Below are 15838 nucleotides of genomic sequence, written 5' to 3' on the forward strand. Positions count from 1 at the left end.
GCTGCGGCCCGGACTCCTGGGCTGCCCCGGGGCGCCCCTGCCCACGGAGCAGGTGCAGGGGGAGTGGAGCTGGGAGGCCTCTGGGTATCGCGCCCACCCCAGGCTCTTCGGCGGTGCCTGCGGCGCAGCGCAGTTGCCAGAACAAACCATCGAGGCCACCCAAACCCCGAGCCCGGGAAACCCAGAGACCCCAGCCGCCTGACACCCCGGCCTTGACCCTCGCTCATCTCTGGAAAGGCCAGGGCCTCTCCGCCCGAGCTCCTGGTGGCCCGCGACAGACGGGGCTGCTTAAGCAAGAAGGGAATTGTTTGTTGGAAGGCCAAAGTGGAGCCCCAGAATGCCGGGCAGGCTGTAGACAATATCTGGAGAATGAGAGGAGCCGACGGACTCAGGAGACTGGGCCTGAGCAAGGCCACCCTGGCCACCCGGCATCAACCTAACCATCCCTTCCTCTCTGCATCAGGTAGGGAAGACAGCAAAGCCCCAGCTGGAGCCAGGTCCCTGTCCTAGTGGTGGGGACCAGAGAAGAGATGTAGACCTCCTCCTGAGCATGATCACTCTAGGGGGGAGCCCCCACCCCAAGGGGAAGGGAGTTCAGCACAGAGAGGCCACAGCCCAGGTGCTGACCACCACTGCGCCAGCCCCTGCGAAGCCAGCCGAAAGTACAGGGGTGGGAGAGGCAGCTCACCTGCCTCTCCCCATCTCCCCAACCCACCCTTTGGGCAGGGAAGAATAAAGGTCATGAAAGCACCACAGACCACAAGCAGGGGGCCTCCTGGAGGAGGGGGCTCCATCGAGGCCCGGCTGTATGGGAAGGAACTGGATAAAGGAAGAAGAGAGCAGGGCACCTCAGGTAGGGGACTGGCCAGAGGTGTGTAGGTAGGTGGGAATGGACCTGAGGGGAAGATGCAATGGGTGCGTCTCAGGGTTCTGGCTGGCCTGGAGGTCATGGTGGGAAAGGAGTTGAATGGTGGCTTGGGCCAAATAGGCATCAGAAGCACAAGTGGGAGATAAAGAGACAGAGAGGTGGGCGGGGACCGGAAGTATTCTCCATAAGCAAGAGGGCTGGGTGGCCCTGGCCAGTGTGGCTCAGTTGGTTGGAGTGTCCTCTAGTACACTGAAAGGTCACAGGTTCGATTTCTGGTCAGGGCACATACCTAAGTTTCAGGTTCAATCCCAGGGCAAGTGCAGGAAGCAACCGAGATGCCGCTCTCTCTCCCTCTCCCTTCCTCCCTCCCTCCCCCACCCCTAAAAAAAAATCAATGAAGCCTTGGCCAGTGTGGCTCAGTTGATTAGACATTGCCCCATGCACTGAAAGGTTGCCAGTTTGATTCCCCGTCAAGGCACACGCCCAGGTTGCTGCCACCATCCCCAGTAGGTGTGCAGGAGGCAGCTGATGGACGTTTCACTCTCACATCAATGTTTCTCTCTCCCTCTTCTTTCCTCTCTCAAAATCAATTTTTAAAATCTTTTTTTCTTTAAATCAATGAACATGGGAGAGAAACAAGAAGGCGGCGTAGGTAACAGCTGCACCCGCCGCCTCCCACAACCACATCAAAATTACAGCTAAGATACAGAACCACCATGGCTCAGAGCCTCCTGAAATCTGGCTGAACAGAAGCCCCACAGCCAGGGAGCTGACGAAGCACCGAGACCAGTAGGAGCGGTGGAAACGCCGGCGGATCCGGGCTGAATCACACAGACGCAGCCTCAGGCCCACACCTGGTGCCACGGTTGAAACCTGGGAGGGAATCTCCGCAGTAGAGGTTTCCCGGAGGAGCGAGGGGTCCCAGCCCCACAGCAGGACCCCAGCCCAAGAAGAGACGTCCCCACAACTCTGGGCTGTGAAACCAGCGGGGACTGTCTCTGAGGGTCGCAGAGGCCGCGGGAGCCCCAGCAGCTCCTCTAAAGGGCCCGGCACGGACTCACTCGGACGCTCCCTCTGAGCCCAGCGCCGGGCAGCAACCTGAAAGGACAGGGGACACTCGGGGAGGAACTAACCTGCCTGAAGTCGGGGCAGAGCTGGAGGGGCGGCTTCCTCCCGGGCAGAAGGGCTGGCGGAGGCCATGGCTCCTTTGGAGAGTCCTCCCCGCACACAGCCGGCAGGCAGGCGCCATGTTTGAGTCGCCAGCACCTGACTCACACCGTTGGCCCCGCCCCGTGATTCCCGGAGGCCTCTCCTCTCCCCACCTGCAGCTCATCCAGGCCATTTACAAGGGATTTTCTATGCAAGTGGCCTCTCAATCCTCATGCTTAGGACTTTCCTAAAATCTCTCAAACAAGCAGCAGCTGCCCCATACGGCTTGATAAGCGGCCCCAGGCTGGCACTAGCGGCAGCCTGCATTGGCTCATAGCTTGGCCTCTCCTGGACACCTCCAAGCCCAGCACAAATAGCCAACTACGGTTTGCTGTGTAGCTCATGCTGGGTGGCCCTGGGCAAGGCACTGGCACAGGCTGACTTTGCACCTCCCAAGAAGCCCCAGAAATAGCGCACCTGGTGCTCAGACTCAACCACGCTGGATTACAACCCTACCACATCCACAAGTGACACTCAAGGGGTGCACTTGGTGAACACCAAAGCTCCAATGAAGTAAATCCTGCTCCACAGGGGTGTCTCCAGCACAGCAGCTCTTTGGCTGTAGTTGCAGCTGGTCCTCACAGCTGATTGGCCTGGGGGTCAGTTCCTCCCAGGGACTCCAACAGCAACCAAGGCTCAACTACAACAGGACAGTGCACACAGCCCACACAGGGGAGCACCTAGAAGGCCCAGCTCAGGTGACTGGGGAGGCTGAGCCACTGGACCCTACAGGACACCTACTACACAAAGCTACTCTACAAATTCCAGGAGACATAGCAGCTCTACCTAATACATAGAAACAAACACCTGGAAGCAGCCAAAATGTGGAGGCAAAGAAACATGTCACAAAGGAAAGAACAGAAGAAATCTCTAGAAGAGGAACTAAATGAAATAGATCCAAGCAAGCTAACAGACAGGGAGTTCAGAATTTTGTTTATAAGGATGTTTAAGCAGACTATTAGGGAAATAACTGAGAAAATCAATGACATGATAAAGTACCAATTTGAAATGAAGTCTACACGAACTGAAATGAAGAATAATTTACATGGAATCAACAGTAGAGTAGAGGACACTGAGAATCAAATCAGCAATTTGGAACATGAGGAAACAAAAAACACCCAACCAGAAGAGCAAAAAGAAAAAAGAATCCAGAAATATGAAGATAGGTCAAGGAACCTCTGGGACAACTTCAAGAGGCCTAACATTCGTATTATTGGGGTGACAGAATGGGAAGAAAGAGACCAAGGAATTGAAAACCTATTTGAAAAAATAATTACAGAAAACTTCCCCTACCTGGGGAAAGAAATAGACTTACAAATCCAGGAAGCACAGAGGGTCCCAAACAAGAGGAACCCAAAGAGGCCCACAGCAAGACACATCATAATTAAAATGCTAATGGTTAAAGACAAAGAGAAAATCTTAAAAGCAGCAAGAGAAAAGCAGTTAGTTACCTACAAGGGAGCACCCATACGACTGTCACCTGATTTCTCAACAGAAGCTTTGCAGGCCAGAAGGGAGTGGCAAGAAATATTCAAAGTGATGAAAAACATGGAACTACAACCAAGATTGCTCTACCCAGCAAAGCTATCATTTAGAACTGAAGGTCAGATAAAGCGCTTCTCAGACAAGGAAAAGCTAAAGGAGTTCGTCACCACCAGGCCAGCACTACAGGAAAAGTTGAAGGGTGTTCTTTAAGAAGAAGCTAGTGAACAAAAGAATCTGATGAACTAAATAGATCCAGAGACACTGACGCAGGCAACAGACCATCATATTTCAGAGGAAGGAGGGAAGGGGGGTAGAGGGTGGGAAGAGATTAACCAAAGAAGTTATATGCATAACCCATGGACACAGTTAATAACGGGGTGAAGGCCTGGGAAAGGGTTGGGAGGGAAGTGGAGGGGGTCAATTGGGAGGAAAAATGGGATACCTGTAATACTCTCAACAATAAAGATAAATTTTAAAAGTAAAAAAAAATTTTAAAAAATGAGGGCTGGTCTGGGTGGAGAGGGACAATGAGACAGGGTGCAGGTCAGGGTGGTGGAGCAGGGGTGACAGGGCAGGAGCCATGGGGGCCTGGAGCACAAGGACAGGAAGAATGAAAGAGGCCTGGGGGATGCCCACCTCTGAGACTGAGGGAAGAGCCACTTCCACCTTGGGTGTGCTCTTTCTTGCTCTTTCTTTCTGCCTTGAGCTGCCCTTTGCAGAGACCCCCAGGGTGGGAACTGAAGTCTGCAGCCCGTGGCTTCTCCAGACTCAGTCAAGCTAGGAATGACTGCAGCCCAGGCCTCATGAATCCCAGATTTCTGACCCTCAAAAACTGATACAAGTAATCAATTGTGGTTTTATGCCTCTAAGTTTTGGGTGTAATTAGTTACCCAGCCATAGATATCTAATAGTCTGACTTTGTGGAACCACTGTATCAGCCGTGGACTGCTTACCTCTAGGCTTATTTTATGTGAGAGAGAAAAACAATTCCTATCATGTTTAAGCCACTACTTTAAAAATATTTGTTTTGTTTTCTATTTATTAAAACTGAACCTAATCGCAAATGATTTGATAATAAAGACCGGAAATAACAGTAGAGTGGAAAATTAGGCTCCTACTTTCTTTCCGTCATTCTACTTTGGCTTTCACTCGCAAGGTCACCTCGGGTCCAAGATAGCTGCTAGAGCTCCAGAAATCATATCTCAAGCTCCAGGCAGCAGGAAGAAAGAGGGGAAGAATAAAAGGTGCTCATCACCCAGCTGACAGCTCCTTTTAAGGATTCTTCTTGGAAGTCTCCTCCACACTTCCACTGCTACCTCATTGGGCCAAACCGAGACACAGGAAGTGGGGAAATGCACTCCTTCAGCTGCACACACTGCCCCTCGAATAAAACTGGAGTTCTACTAATGCAATATGTGGATCTTGTGTTTTTGGATCCTGTTGAAACAAGTCAGCTCTTTAAAAAAAATTATGAGACAACTGGGAAAATTAAGAACGTGAGTGGCGATGTGATGATACAAGGAAGTATCATTGTGCTTTAGAGATGAAAAGGCACTGTGTTTTGTGTGTGTATGTGTGCAAAGACTATCTTTTAGAAATACATATCGAATTGATGAATGAAATAATAAGATGTTTGGATTTGCTTCAAAATAACCCGATGGTGTGAGGGATGTAATTGATGAAACAAGATTAGCACGTATTAACAAGTGCTGAAGCTGAGTGGTGGGCACACAGAAGTTCATTATACCATTTTCTCTACTTTTGAATAGATTATAAAATTTTCATAATAAGAGTTCTTTTAAAGCCCTGCTATTAAATAAAGTATTGAGATTTATATTTTAAAAATTGGGATTCTAAAACATTGGAGTTCTTCTACTAAGGATCAGGGGAGGTTGGCTTTGGGGACACACAGAGCAGTCTCTGCAAATTACTGGCAGCTGAGCTCAATTCCTAACTGACAGAGATGGCCCAAATGTCCCATGATCTGATATCCTCCAACAGGCCTGGGCCCTGCCCTCCAGGCCATGGCACCAGCCAGACACCTGGATTGCCTGGTACTTACTGGATCCTGCTGTGTAGCCACATTTGCACTATCGGCCTGGGAGGAAGGGAAGAAGGGGAGAAGGCATGTAACTGAAGGCACATGAGCCCCAGGCCCTGGTCCCAAGCAGTTAATAATTTACTTGAGCAGACAGTGCCGATAGGTGGCAAATTATTCCATGTGTGTTCTTTCAGCAAGATGTGCAGGAAGGCTGCATGGAGGAGGAGACAGGGCGTTGACATGACTTGATAAGGAGAGGAGACCCACCTGGCTAGAGGAGCACGCGATCAGGGGGCCTCACAGCCTGGCTGCCAACTTCACATCTTGGGGGCCGAGGGGGGCCGTGGCTCTGTGCCTGTTTGTATCCTGGCAAAGGAATTAGTTCCTGAAGGATACGAAGGTGAGCCACAGAGTCTCCCTGTTAATAATGACAATAATCACAACAGCAACAGCGGCTCACGTTTTAAGGTTCCAGGCATGGAGGTAAGGGTTTAATTTACATCAAGGCTATGAGGCTGGCGTGATTACCCTGCAGTAGACACCTGTCACTTTTGCCTGCCCCGCATCTGTTCCTTCTTCTGGTGCCAGTGCTGCTCTGGTGTTTAGGGGAACTACTCACTCACTCTGGTCCACGTGGTGTTTGGAGGCTAAGGCCCTTTCCCCTCCCTCCAGTGGTGGCCCCCTCCACCCTGCCAGCCACTCAGGTGCCCTGCTCTGAGTTCACAGAGGAACTCCTACCCACCCCTCCACACATACACACACACACACACACACACTGGGACTTCTATTGAAACCATGGGAAAGAGAAGATCCGTTTCCCTCTGGGGATACTAAGCTGGCAGGAGGTGAGCCTGGAGCAGAGCTGGGAGGGCCTGCCTGAGAACCTCCTCCAGGGACCTTTCTTCTAGATCAGAATGTTAAAGGCCCTCTTTTGTCAAAGCGAAGCATGTTATACTGGCTTTCTGTCATTTGTGATCTGGAATCCTAATACCTACCTTCAAATATTCAGGTGAGGAAACTAGAAGGTGCAGTTACAAGCCCAAGGTTACCATGTCTGCCTAGCATCTAAAATAGACACACCCTGGGCCTTAGAGGACAGACTTCTAAGAGTGCAAAGAGCCTGGCCAGGCGTGGCTCAGCAGTTGAGCATTGACCTAGGATCCAGGAGATTGCGGAGATCACAGTTTGACTCCTGGTCAGGGCACACACCTGGGTTGCAGGCTCGATCCCCAGTGGGGGGCGTGCAGGAGGCAGCCGATCAGTGACTTTCTCTCATCATTGATGTCTCTCTCTCTGTCTCTCTCTCTCTCTGTCTCTCTCTCTCTCTCTTCCTCTCTCTGAAGTCAATAAAGATATATTTTTTAAAAATAAATAAAATAAAATTGCAGGTAAAAGAATAGGTTTAAGCCAAAGCCTTAAGTGGAAGATGACGGCCTCCAGTTAAGACAATCAGTAGATCACACGGGTAACCTTGCTCCCGAACAGTAAAGGTTCCAAAAGAGGGCAGGTGGCATAACCACAGGAACAAAAGAAAGAGTGAACAACAGCAAACAACATATTGAAAACTGGAAAACAGGTGTTCATGTAGTTACCAAAATGATGGATTCAAAACAAAACGAAACGAAAAATTCTCATCAAAACCCTATTCCTAAGCCAGAAGGGAGGGAAATGAAGAAGCGACCAGTTCTCACAGCAGACACTCCCAGAGGTTGGTGGCTCAGGTTCCCTGATCCTGAGGGGAAGGAAGGAAGGACAGTGGCAGGAGGAGAGACAGAAAGCCCAGTCAGCTCTGGGTGCCTCTCCTGCGGTCCTGTGCACCAGCCACTGACCCTCCGGACTGAGCAGACCAGAGGATTTTGCCAGGGAAGAGCAAACCAGGGGCACACAGGCACAGCGAAGGGGAAATCACCACACTGAAAAATGGCCTAAAGTGAAAGTTCACACACCCACGAACAGTATGACCTCAACCTCCCTCCTCTCAGGGTGCAGAAGCCCGGCAACCGGGCCTAACGCATCCAGGCAGGAAATGCAAGGATTCCTCTAGGAGCACGCCAGCCAACTCGGGAGGAAGGACCAGCACTAGGAGTGTCTCACCCACGACGTACAGCTCAGGCCCAGTGAGCCTCACTGGTGAGTCCTACCAAACATTTAAAGAAAAGTTCATACCAATTTTAAAAACTCTTACCAAAAAGTAGTAAAGAAGGGAGAATTCCCCAACTCGTTCTATGCGGGCAATATTATCCTGATACCAAAACCAGACAAAGACATCACAAGAAAAGAACACGAGAACTTACACAGTTTTATAGGTCAATTATATCTCAATAAAAAACTTTTCAGGGCCCCGGGCGTGCGGGCTCATGTGCTGCAGCTCCTGGAGGCCTCAGGCTGAGAATGGCCCCCAAGGAAACTAGGTGAGGGGGAAGAAAGTGTGTCCCAAATTCAAATACCACTTCGGCAAGAACCTGCCAAAAAAGCAAACATGAAGAAGGTTTCTGAGGCAGGCAAAGTTGGCAAACAGAAAGTGCTCCAGCGAGCGCTGATGTAGAGAATAAATTCACCAGAAACAAGGGCAGAAAAGGAAAAATTCTCAATCTGGTGTGAAAGGAGATAAAAAAGTACTTGATAATGTATGTTGCACAATTGTCAATCAAAGGAAGGAAATTCAAATCAACCAAGAAGAAGGGGACTGAAAAATGAGAGAACTGTGCCTGTGGGTGATTTTCCTGTCACATGGGGTAAGAAGAAGCTTTTTTTTTTTAAAGAGTATGGACAATAGAATCTGTACGCTTTTGCTCTGTGATTCCAGCAGAGGGAACTGTGTCCACAAATTTGGCTGCAATAAAATGTAAAATTCATCCTAATCAGAAAAATACTAATGCTTATGTTGTGTTTAAGGATGAGAGAGCAGCTACTAAAGCACTGAACAGAAATGGGGCCCAAATTGCCGATGGGTTTTGTATTAGAGTTGACCTGGCATGGGAGACCTCATCTAGCGACAAGCCATCAGCGTTTGTGGGGCATCTCCCGCTGAAGACTGTGGTCGAGGACTGTGGGGACATCGTGGCAGTAGGGTGATGAGAGACCCACTGACAGGCGTCAGCGGAGGGTTTGGCTATGTGCTCTTCGAGAACATGCTACAAATGACATAATTCTGAATTGATGGGAAGAAAATCAGAGTCATGCGTTCTGTTACTAAGGAAAAAATTAAAACAAAATTCACATCCCAGTTTGAAGAATATCAGTAAATCTAAGAAGGGACTTAATTTTGCTTCAAAAAATGCAGGACATTCTAAAAGTTTACTTATTGAAGAAAAAGCTGTTCTCGTCAAGAAGGAAAAGAAAGGACTGAAGAAAAGTAGATGGACTTATCAAATATATTAATTATAGCTGTTACTTTCTTCATTTGTAGAACCTTGCTTAACCTAACATAATTGGAAGGCTGGGGAAACTAAACACATTGTTAATTTTTTAAAAAGAATAGTTTATTGATTTTTAGGGAGAAACATTGATGTGAGAGCCCAACATCAATCAGCTGCCTCCTGCACACCCCTGCCGGGATCGAGCTCATAACCCAGGCACGTTCCCTGACCCAGAATCAAACCAGCAGCCTTTTGGTGCACAGGACAACCAATGCCCAACCAACGTTACCTGGGCAACATTGTTAATTTTAATATGGCCTTATCGAGGGCACATTCCTGAGGGGGAAGGGAGAGCAGCTCACAGGAGAACTCTGCAAGAATAAGACTCTTGGGGACTGTTGTTTGGGAACTGGAGGAAACGCTGAAAACCCCTGCTGGGGGCTGGGCAGGCAAAGGGCCCACCAGAAAGTGTTCTGAATCGAACCCACTGGGCCCTGGCTGCTGAAACGGCCCAGACAGAAGAGGCAACAGGCTGAAATCAATCTGAAGCTGCATCAGGCCAGAGCCTGGGGGACTAGAATCAGAGGACAGGGTAGGGACTGAGGAGCTGGCGATGGAGCAGAGACTAACTCCCGCAGAGTGAGCGCCTGACAGCGACACCTCTAACGGGAGTGATACACTAGCCACCCTGTACCCTAAAGACTCTACAGAAGACTCTGGAGCAAGACCAGGCAACTACAAGGTTGCAAAATAGCTGACAAGAGGAGGTGGCCCACAGAGAGCCTCAGATCAACCATCTACCTAAGGACACCAGAGCCAAACCTAGACAGCTCCTCACATTGGGTGATACACAAGCATCTCCCAGGAGAACTGAAATCACAAAAAACAGTGACCCTCAGACAACATAAGTTGCCCAGAAGAAACGCACCTGATTGACTACCTTTTTCTCTGCTGTTTTTTTGTTTTATTTGTTTTTGGTTTTTGGGGGTTTTTTTTGGTTTTGGGGTTTTTTTGTTTGTTTTTTGTTTGTGGGTTTGTTTATTTTTTCTCTTTTTTCCTTAGGAAGAAGAGAAAGGGGAGAAAATTTGTTTTTTCTTCTTTTTTTAAATTTTATAAAAATCGTGGTTTTTTTCTTTTTTAATTTTTTTTAAACATTTTTTTAACTAATTTTTTTTTAAATAATCTTGTCTTGCTTAGCTTGTTTTTGGTTTTGTTTTCATTATTTGCTTTGTTTTGTTTTATCCTTGCTTCTACTATCAAGACTTTCTTGATATCCCTGCTTAACAACTGGGACTTTATCATTATAACCAAGTTTACTGCTTTCCTCTATAGTTTCCCCCAAATCTCTGCCTGCCTGGGCTTTATCTCTCTCTCCTCTCAATCCATTGGCATAACTTTTTTCTTCTTTTTCTTCTTTCTTTTTCTACTTTTCTTTCATTCTTTCATTTTGCCCCCTTCAGTTTTCTTCTCCGATTGTTAGCGTCTCTTATTCTCTTTATTGTATTTTTGTTTTCTCATTTTCTCAACTATTATCCTATTCCTATTCTCTCCCTTAATTTTGTGCTGGCCCTTCTTTCAGAATCTTTTCTCTGCTTCTGTTATCTCCCAGTAGCTTCTCTATTTTTTATATTTTAGTTTATTATTATTTTCTAAATTATCACCAGTATTAACAACAACATACACCTCTGGGCTCCACTAGACCCACAAGACAAAATCCCACACCACAAGACCGGGACACAGCAAATATATCTAATATATAGATATAAGCACTAAGACCTACCAAAATGGGGAGAAAAAGAAACAACCCCCAAATTAAAGAAAAGGAAACATCTCCAGAAAAAGACGTTGATGAGATGGAGTTGAGCAAGTTATCAGAAACGGAGTTCAGAGTATTGATGACGAAGATGTTCAAGGAACTTAAGAAGACTATAGATGATAAGATCAAGAACCTTAGTGAAAACATGAAAAGAGATACATACCATAAATACAACTCAGACAGAGATAAAGAATGCTGTATCTGATATCAAGAATGCACTGGAAGGAATTAAAAGCAGGCTCAATGAAGCAGAGGATAGAATAAGTGACTTAGAAGACAAAGTAGAGAAAATCACACAATCAGAGCAGCAAAAAGAAAAAACACTTAAAAAGCATGAGGACAGTCTAAGGGAACTTTGGGACAACATGAAGCAAAACAACATTCGCATTACAGGAGTGCCAGAGGGGGAGGAAAGAGAGCAAGGGATAGAGATCTTGGTGGAAGAAATAATTGTAGAAAACTTCCCTAGGCTGGCGAAGGAGAAAGCCACACAAGTTCAGGAAGCACAGAGGGTTCCAAACAAGAGGGACCCAAAGAGACCCACTCCGAGACACATCATAATTAAAATGGCAAATGTCAAGGACAAAGAGAAAATATTAAGGGCTGCAAGAGAGAGACAAGCAGTGACCTACAAGGGAATCCCCATAAGGCTGACAGCGGATTTCTCAACAGAGACTCTTCAGGCCAGAAGGGAGTGGCATGAAGTTCTGCAAGTAATGAAGAGCAAGAACATGCAACCAAGATTGCTTTATCCAGCAAGGCTATCATTTAAATTTGAAGGTGGAATAAAGAGCTTCCCAGACAAAAAAAAGGCTAAGAGAGTTCAGTACCACCAAACCAGCACTGCAAGAAATGCTAAAAGGACTGCTTTAAGAAAAAGAAGGAATAGTGAGAGAAAGGTACATCAGCATAAAGGGGAAAAATGGCATTAAATAAGTTGATATCAATAGTAACTTTAAATGTAAATGGAATAAATGGGCCAATCAAAAGACAAAGGGTAGCTGAATGGATAAGAAAACAGGACCCAAATATATGCTGCCTACAAGAGACCCACCTGAGAGCAAAAGACTCACACAGGCTAAAAGTGAAGGGGTGGAGTAAAATATTCCATGCAAATGGAAAGGAAAAGAAAGCTGGAGTAGCAATTCTTATTTCTGACAAAACAGACTTCAAAATAAAGACCATAACGAGAGACAAAGATGGTCACTACATATTACTAAAGGGATCAATCCAACAGGAGGAAATAACCCTTATGAACATTTATGCACCCAATATAGGAGCACCTAAATATATAAAAAATCTCTTGGGGGACTTCAAAGGGGAGATTGACAGCAACACAATCACAGTGGGGACTTTAACACCCCACTGTCAGCACTGGACAGATCATCAAGACAAAAAATCAACAGGGAAACGCAGACCTTAAATGAATCACTAGACCTAATGGGTTTAGTTGACATTTATAGAACATTTCACCCCAAAGCAGCAGAATACACATTCTTCTCAAGTGCACATGGAACATTCTCAAAAACAGACCACATGTTAGGGCACAAGGCAAGTCTCTACAAATATAAGAAGACTGAAATCATGTCAAGCATCTTCTCGGATCACAATGCCATGAAACCAGAAATCAACCACTATAAAAAAACTCAAAAACATTCAAACACATGGAGGCTAAATAGCATGTTATTAAACAATGAATGGGTTACCAAGGAGATCAAGGAAGAGACCAAACACTTCATGGAAAGTAACGAAAATGAACAGACAACAACCCAAAACCTATGGGACACGGCGAAAGCAGTCTTGAGAGGAAAATTCATATCGTTACAGGCCTCTCTCAAGAAACAAGAAAAAGATCTAATGAACCATCTAACACAACAACTAAAAGAACTAGAACGAGAACAGCAAGAAAAGCCCTGAGGAAGTAGAAGGAAGGAAATAATAAAAATCAGAGCAGAGATTAATGACATAGAGACTAAAGAAACAATACAAAAAATCAATGAAACCAAGAGCTGGTTCTTTGAAAAGGTAAATAAGATTGATGCACCTTTAGCCAGACTCACTAAGAAACAAAGAGAGAGGACCCAAATAAATAAAATCAGAAATGAAAGAGGCGATATAACAACTGATCCAACAGAAATACAAAGGATTGTAAGAAAATTTTATGGGCAACTGTATGCCAACAAATTGGACAACATGGGGGAAATGGACAAATTCCTAGAAGCATACAACCTTCCAAAGCTGAATCAAGAAGAGGCAGAAAACCTGAATAGGCCGATAACAACTAATGAAATTGAAGCAATAATAAAAAAAAACTCCCAGCAAACAAAAGTCCTGGACCAGATGGATTTACAGGCGAGTTTTACCAAACATTCAAAGAAGAATTAACACCTATTCTATTCAAACTATTCCAGAAAATTCAAGAGGAAGGAAAACTCCCAAATTCTTTGTATGAGGCCAGCATCACCCTAATCCCAAAACCAGATAAAGATACTACAAAGAAAGAAAATTACAGGCCAATATCCCTGATGAACATAGATGCTAAAATCCTCACTAAAATACTAGCAAACCAGATCCAGCAATACATTAAAAAGATCATACATCATGACCAAGTGGGATTTACTACTGGGATGCAAGGCTGGTACAACATCTGCAAATCAATAAATGTGATACATCACATAAACAAAATGAAGGACAAAAATCATATGATCATATCAATAGACGCAGAAAAAGCATTCAACAAAATCCAGCACCCATTTCTGATAAAAACTCTCAGCAAAGTGGGAATAGAGGGATCATACCTCAATATAATAAAGGCCATATACGACAGACCTACAGCCAACATCATACTCAATGGGCAAAAACTAAAACCATTTCCATTAAAAACTGAAACAAGACAGGGATGTCCACTTTCACCACTCTTATTCAACATACTACTGGAAGTCCTCGCCATAGCCATCAGACAGGAGGAAATCGTAAAAGGTATCCAAATTGGAAAGGACGAAGTAAAACTATCATTAGTTGCAGATGACGTGATACTGTTCATAGAAAACCCTAAAGACTCCATCAAATTACTACTAGATTTGATAAACGAATTTGGCAAGGTAGCTGGATACAAAATCAACATCCGGAAATCAATGGCATTCTTATACACCAACAATGAACTCTCAGAGAAACTAAAAAAGCAATACCATTTACCATTGCAACTAAAAAAATAAGATACCTAGGAATAAACTTAACCAAAGATGTAAAAGACCTGTACTCAGAAAACTACGTGACACTGAAAAAAGAAATAGAGGAAGGTTTAAACAGGTGGAAGAAGATACCATGCTCATGGATTGGGAGAATTAATGTCATTAAAATGTCTATACTACCCAAAGCAATTTATAAATTTAATGCAATTCCTATGAAAATACCAACAGCGTATTTCACAGACCTAGAACAAACATTTCAAAAATATATATGGAACAAAAAGAGACCCCGAATAGCTGCAGCCATCTTGAGAAAAAAGAACGGAGTGGGAGGGATCACATTACCAGACTTCAAACTATATTACAAAGTCACTGTAATCAAAACAGCCTGGTATTGGTACAACAACAGGCATATAGATCAATGGAACAGAACAGAGAACCCAGAAATCGGCCCACGCCATTATGGTCAATTAATATTTGACAAAGGAGGCAAGAGTATCCAATGGAGTAAGGACAGTCTCTTCAATGAGTGGTGCTGGGAAAATTAGACAGGTACATGCAAAAGAATGAAACTAGACCACCAACTTTCACCATACACAAAAATAAAATCAAAATGGATAAAAGACTTAAATGTAAGTCACAAAACCATAAAAATCCTGGAAGAAAACATAGGCAGTAAAGTCACAGACATCCCATATAGTGGACTTTTCACTGATATATCTCCTAGGGCTAGAGAAACAAAGGAAAAAATATACATATGGGTCTACATCAAACTAAAAAGCTTCTGCACAGCAAAAGAAAACAGCTTCAAAATACAAAGGAACCCCACGGTCTGGGAAAACATATTTGCCAAGGATGAATCTGATAAGGGGCTAATTTCCAAAGTGTACAAAGAATTCATATTACTCAGCAAGAGAAAGACAAACAACCCAATTAAGAAATGGGCAAAGGACTTAAATAGACACTTCTCCAAAGAGGACATATGGATGGCCAAGAGACACATGAGAAAATGCTCCACGTCGCTAATCATCAGAGAGATGCAAATTAAAATCACTTGACACCTGTCAGAATGGCTCCATCAATAAATCAACAAGCAACATGTGCTGGCGAGGGTGTGGAGAAAGGGGACCCTAGTACACTGCTGGTGGGAATGCAGACTGGTGCAACCACTATGGAAAACAGTATGGAGTTTCCTCAAAAAATTTAAAATGGAGCTGCCATTCGACCCAGTGATTCCACTCCTAGGAATGTATCCTAAGAATCTTGAAACATTCATCAGAAAGGATATATGTACCCCGATGTTCATAGCAACACAGTTTACAATAGCTAAGATCTGGAAACAGCTCAAGTGCCCATCAGTAGATGAGTGGATAAAAAAGCTGTGAGACATTTACACTGTGGAATACTATGCAGCTGTAAAGAAGGATCTCGTACCCTTTGGGGCAGTATGGATGGACCTGGAGAATATTATGCTAAGTGAAATAAGCCAGGCAGCGAAAGACAAATATCACATGATCTCGCTTATATGTGGAATCTAAAGAACTTAATAAACTGATGAACAGAATAGATTCAATGACATGGAAGCATAGATAAGACTGAGGAATGTCAGAGGGATGGAGGAGGGCAGGTGGGTGGAGGGGGAGAGAGTAACCAAAGAATTTATGTGCATATATGCACAACCCAAGGACATGGAAATGGTGGGGAGAGGGATCGGGGAGGGGGAAGGAACGGGGTGGAACGGGTCATTGGGGAGAAAAAGGGACATCTGTAATATTTTAAACAATAATAAAACTTAAAAATATATATACATGGCCTTATCAACATAATTATGTATAAAATGCCTTTATCACACATTTTTTATTTTTTTATTTT

The 15838-nt window shown here is 44.9% G+C and overlaps 1 pseudogene across 1 annotated transcript; it reads left to right on the forward strand.

The window, feature by feature from the left end:
• Positions 1 to 741: 741 nt before the first annotated feature.
• LOC308562047 (RNA-binding protein 34 pseudogene) lies at positions 742 to 8984 on the forward strand (annotated as a pseudogene). Its single transcript has 2 exons — positions 742 to 853; positions 8015 to 8984. The product of its transcript is annotated as an RNA-binding protein 34 pseudogene (transcript).
• Positions 8985 to 15838: the final 6854 nt, after the last annotated feature.

The sequence above is a fragment of the Miniopterus schreibersii genome (assembly GCF_964146895.1).
Source record: "Miniopterus schreibersii genome assembly, chromosome: 9".
NCBI classification, from domain to species: domain Eukaryota; kingdom Metazoa; phylum Chordata; class Mammalia; order Chiroptera; family Miniopteridae; genus Miniopterus; species Miniopterus schreibersii.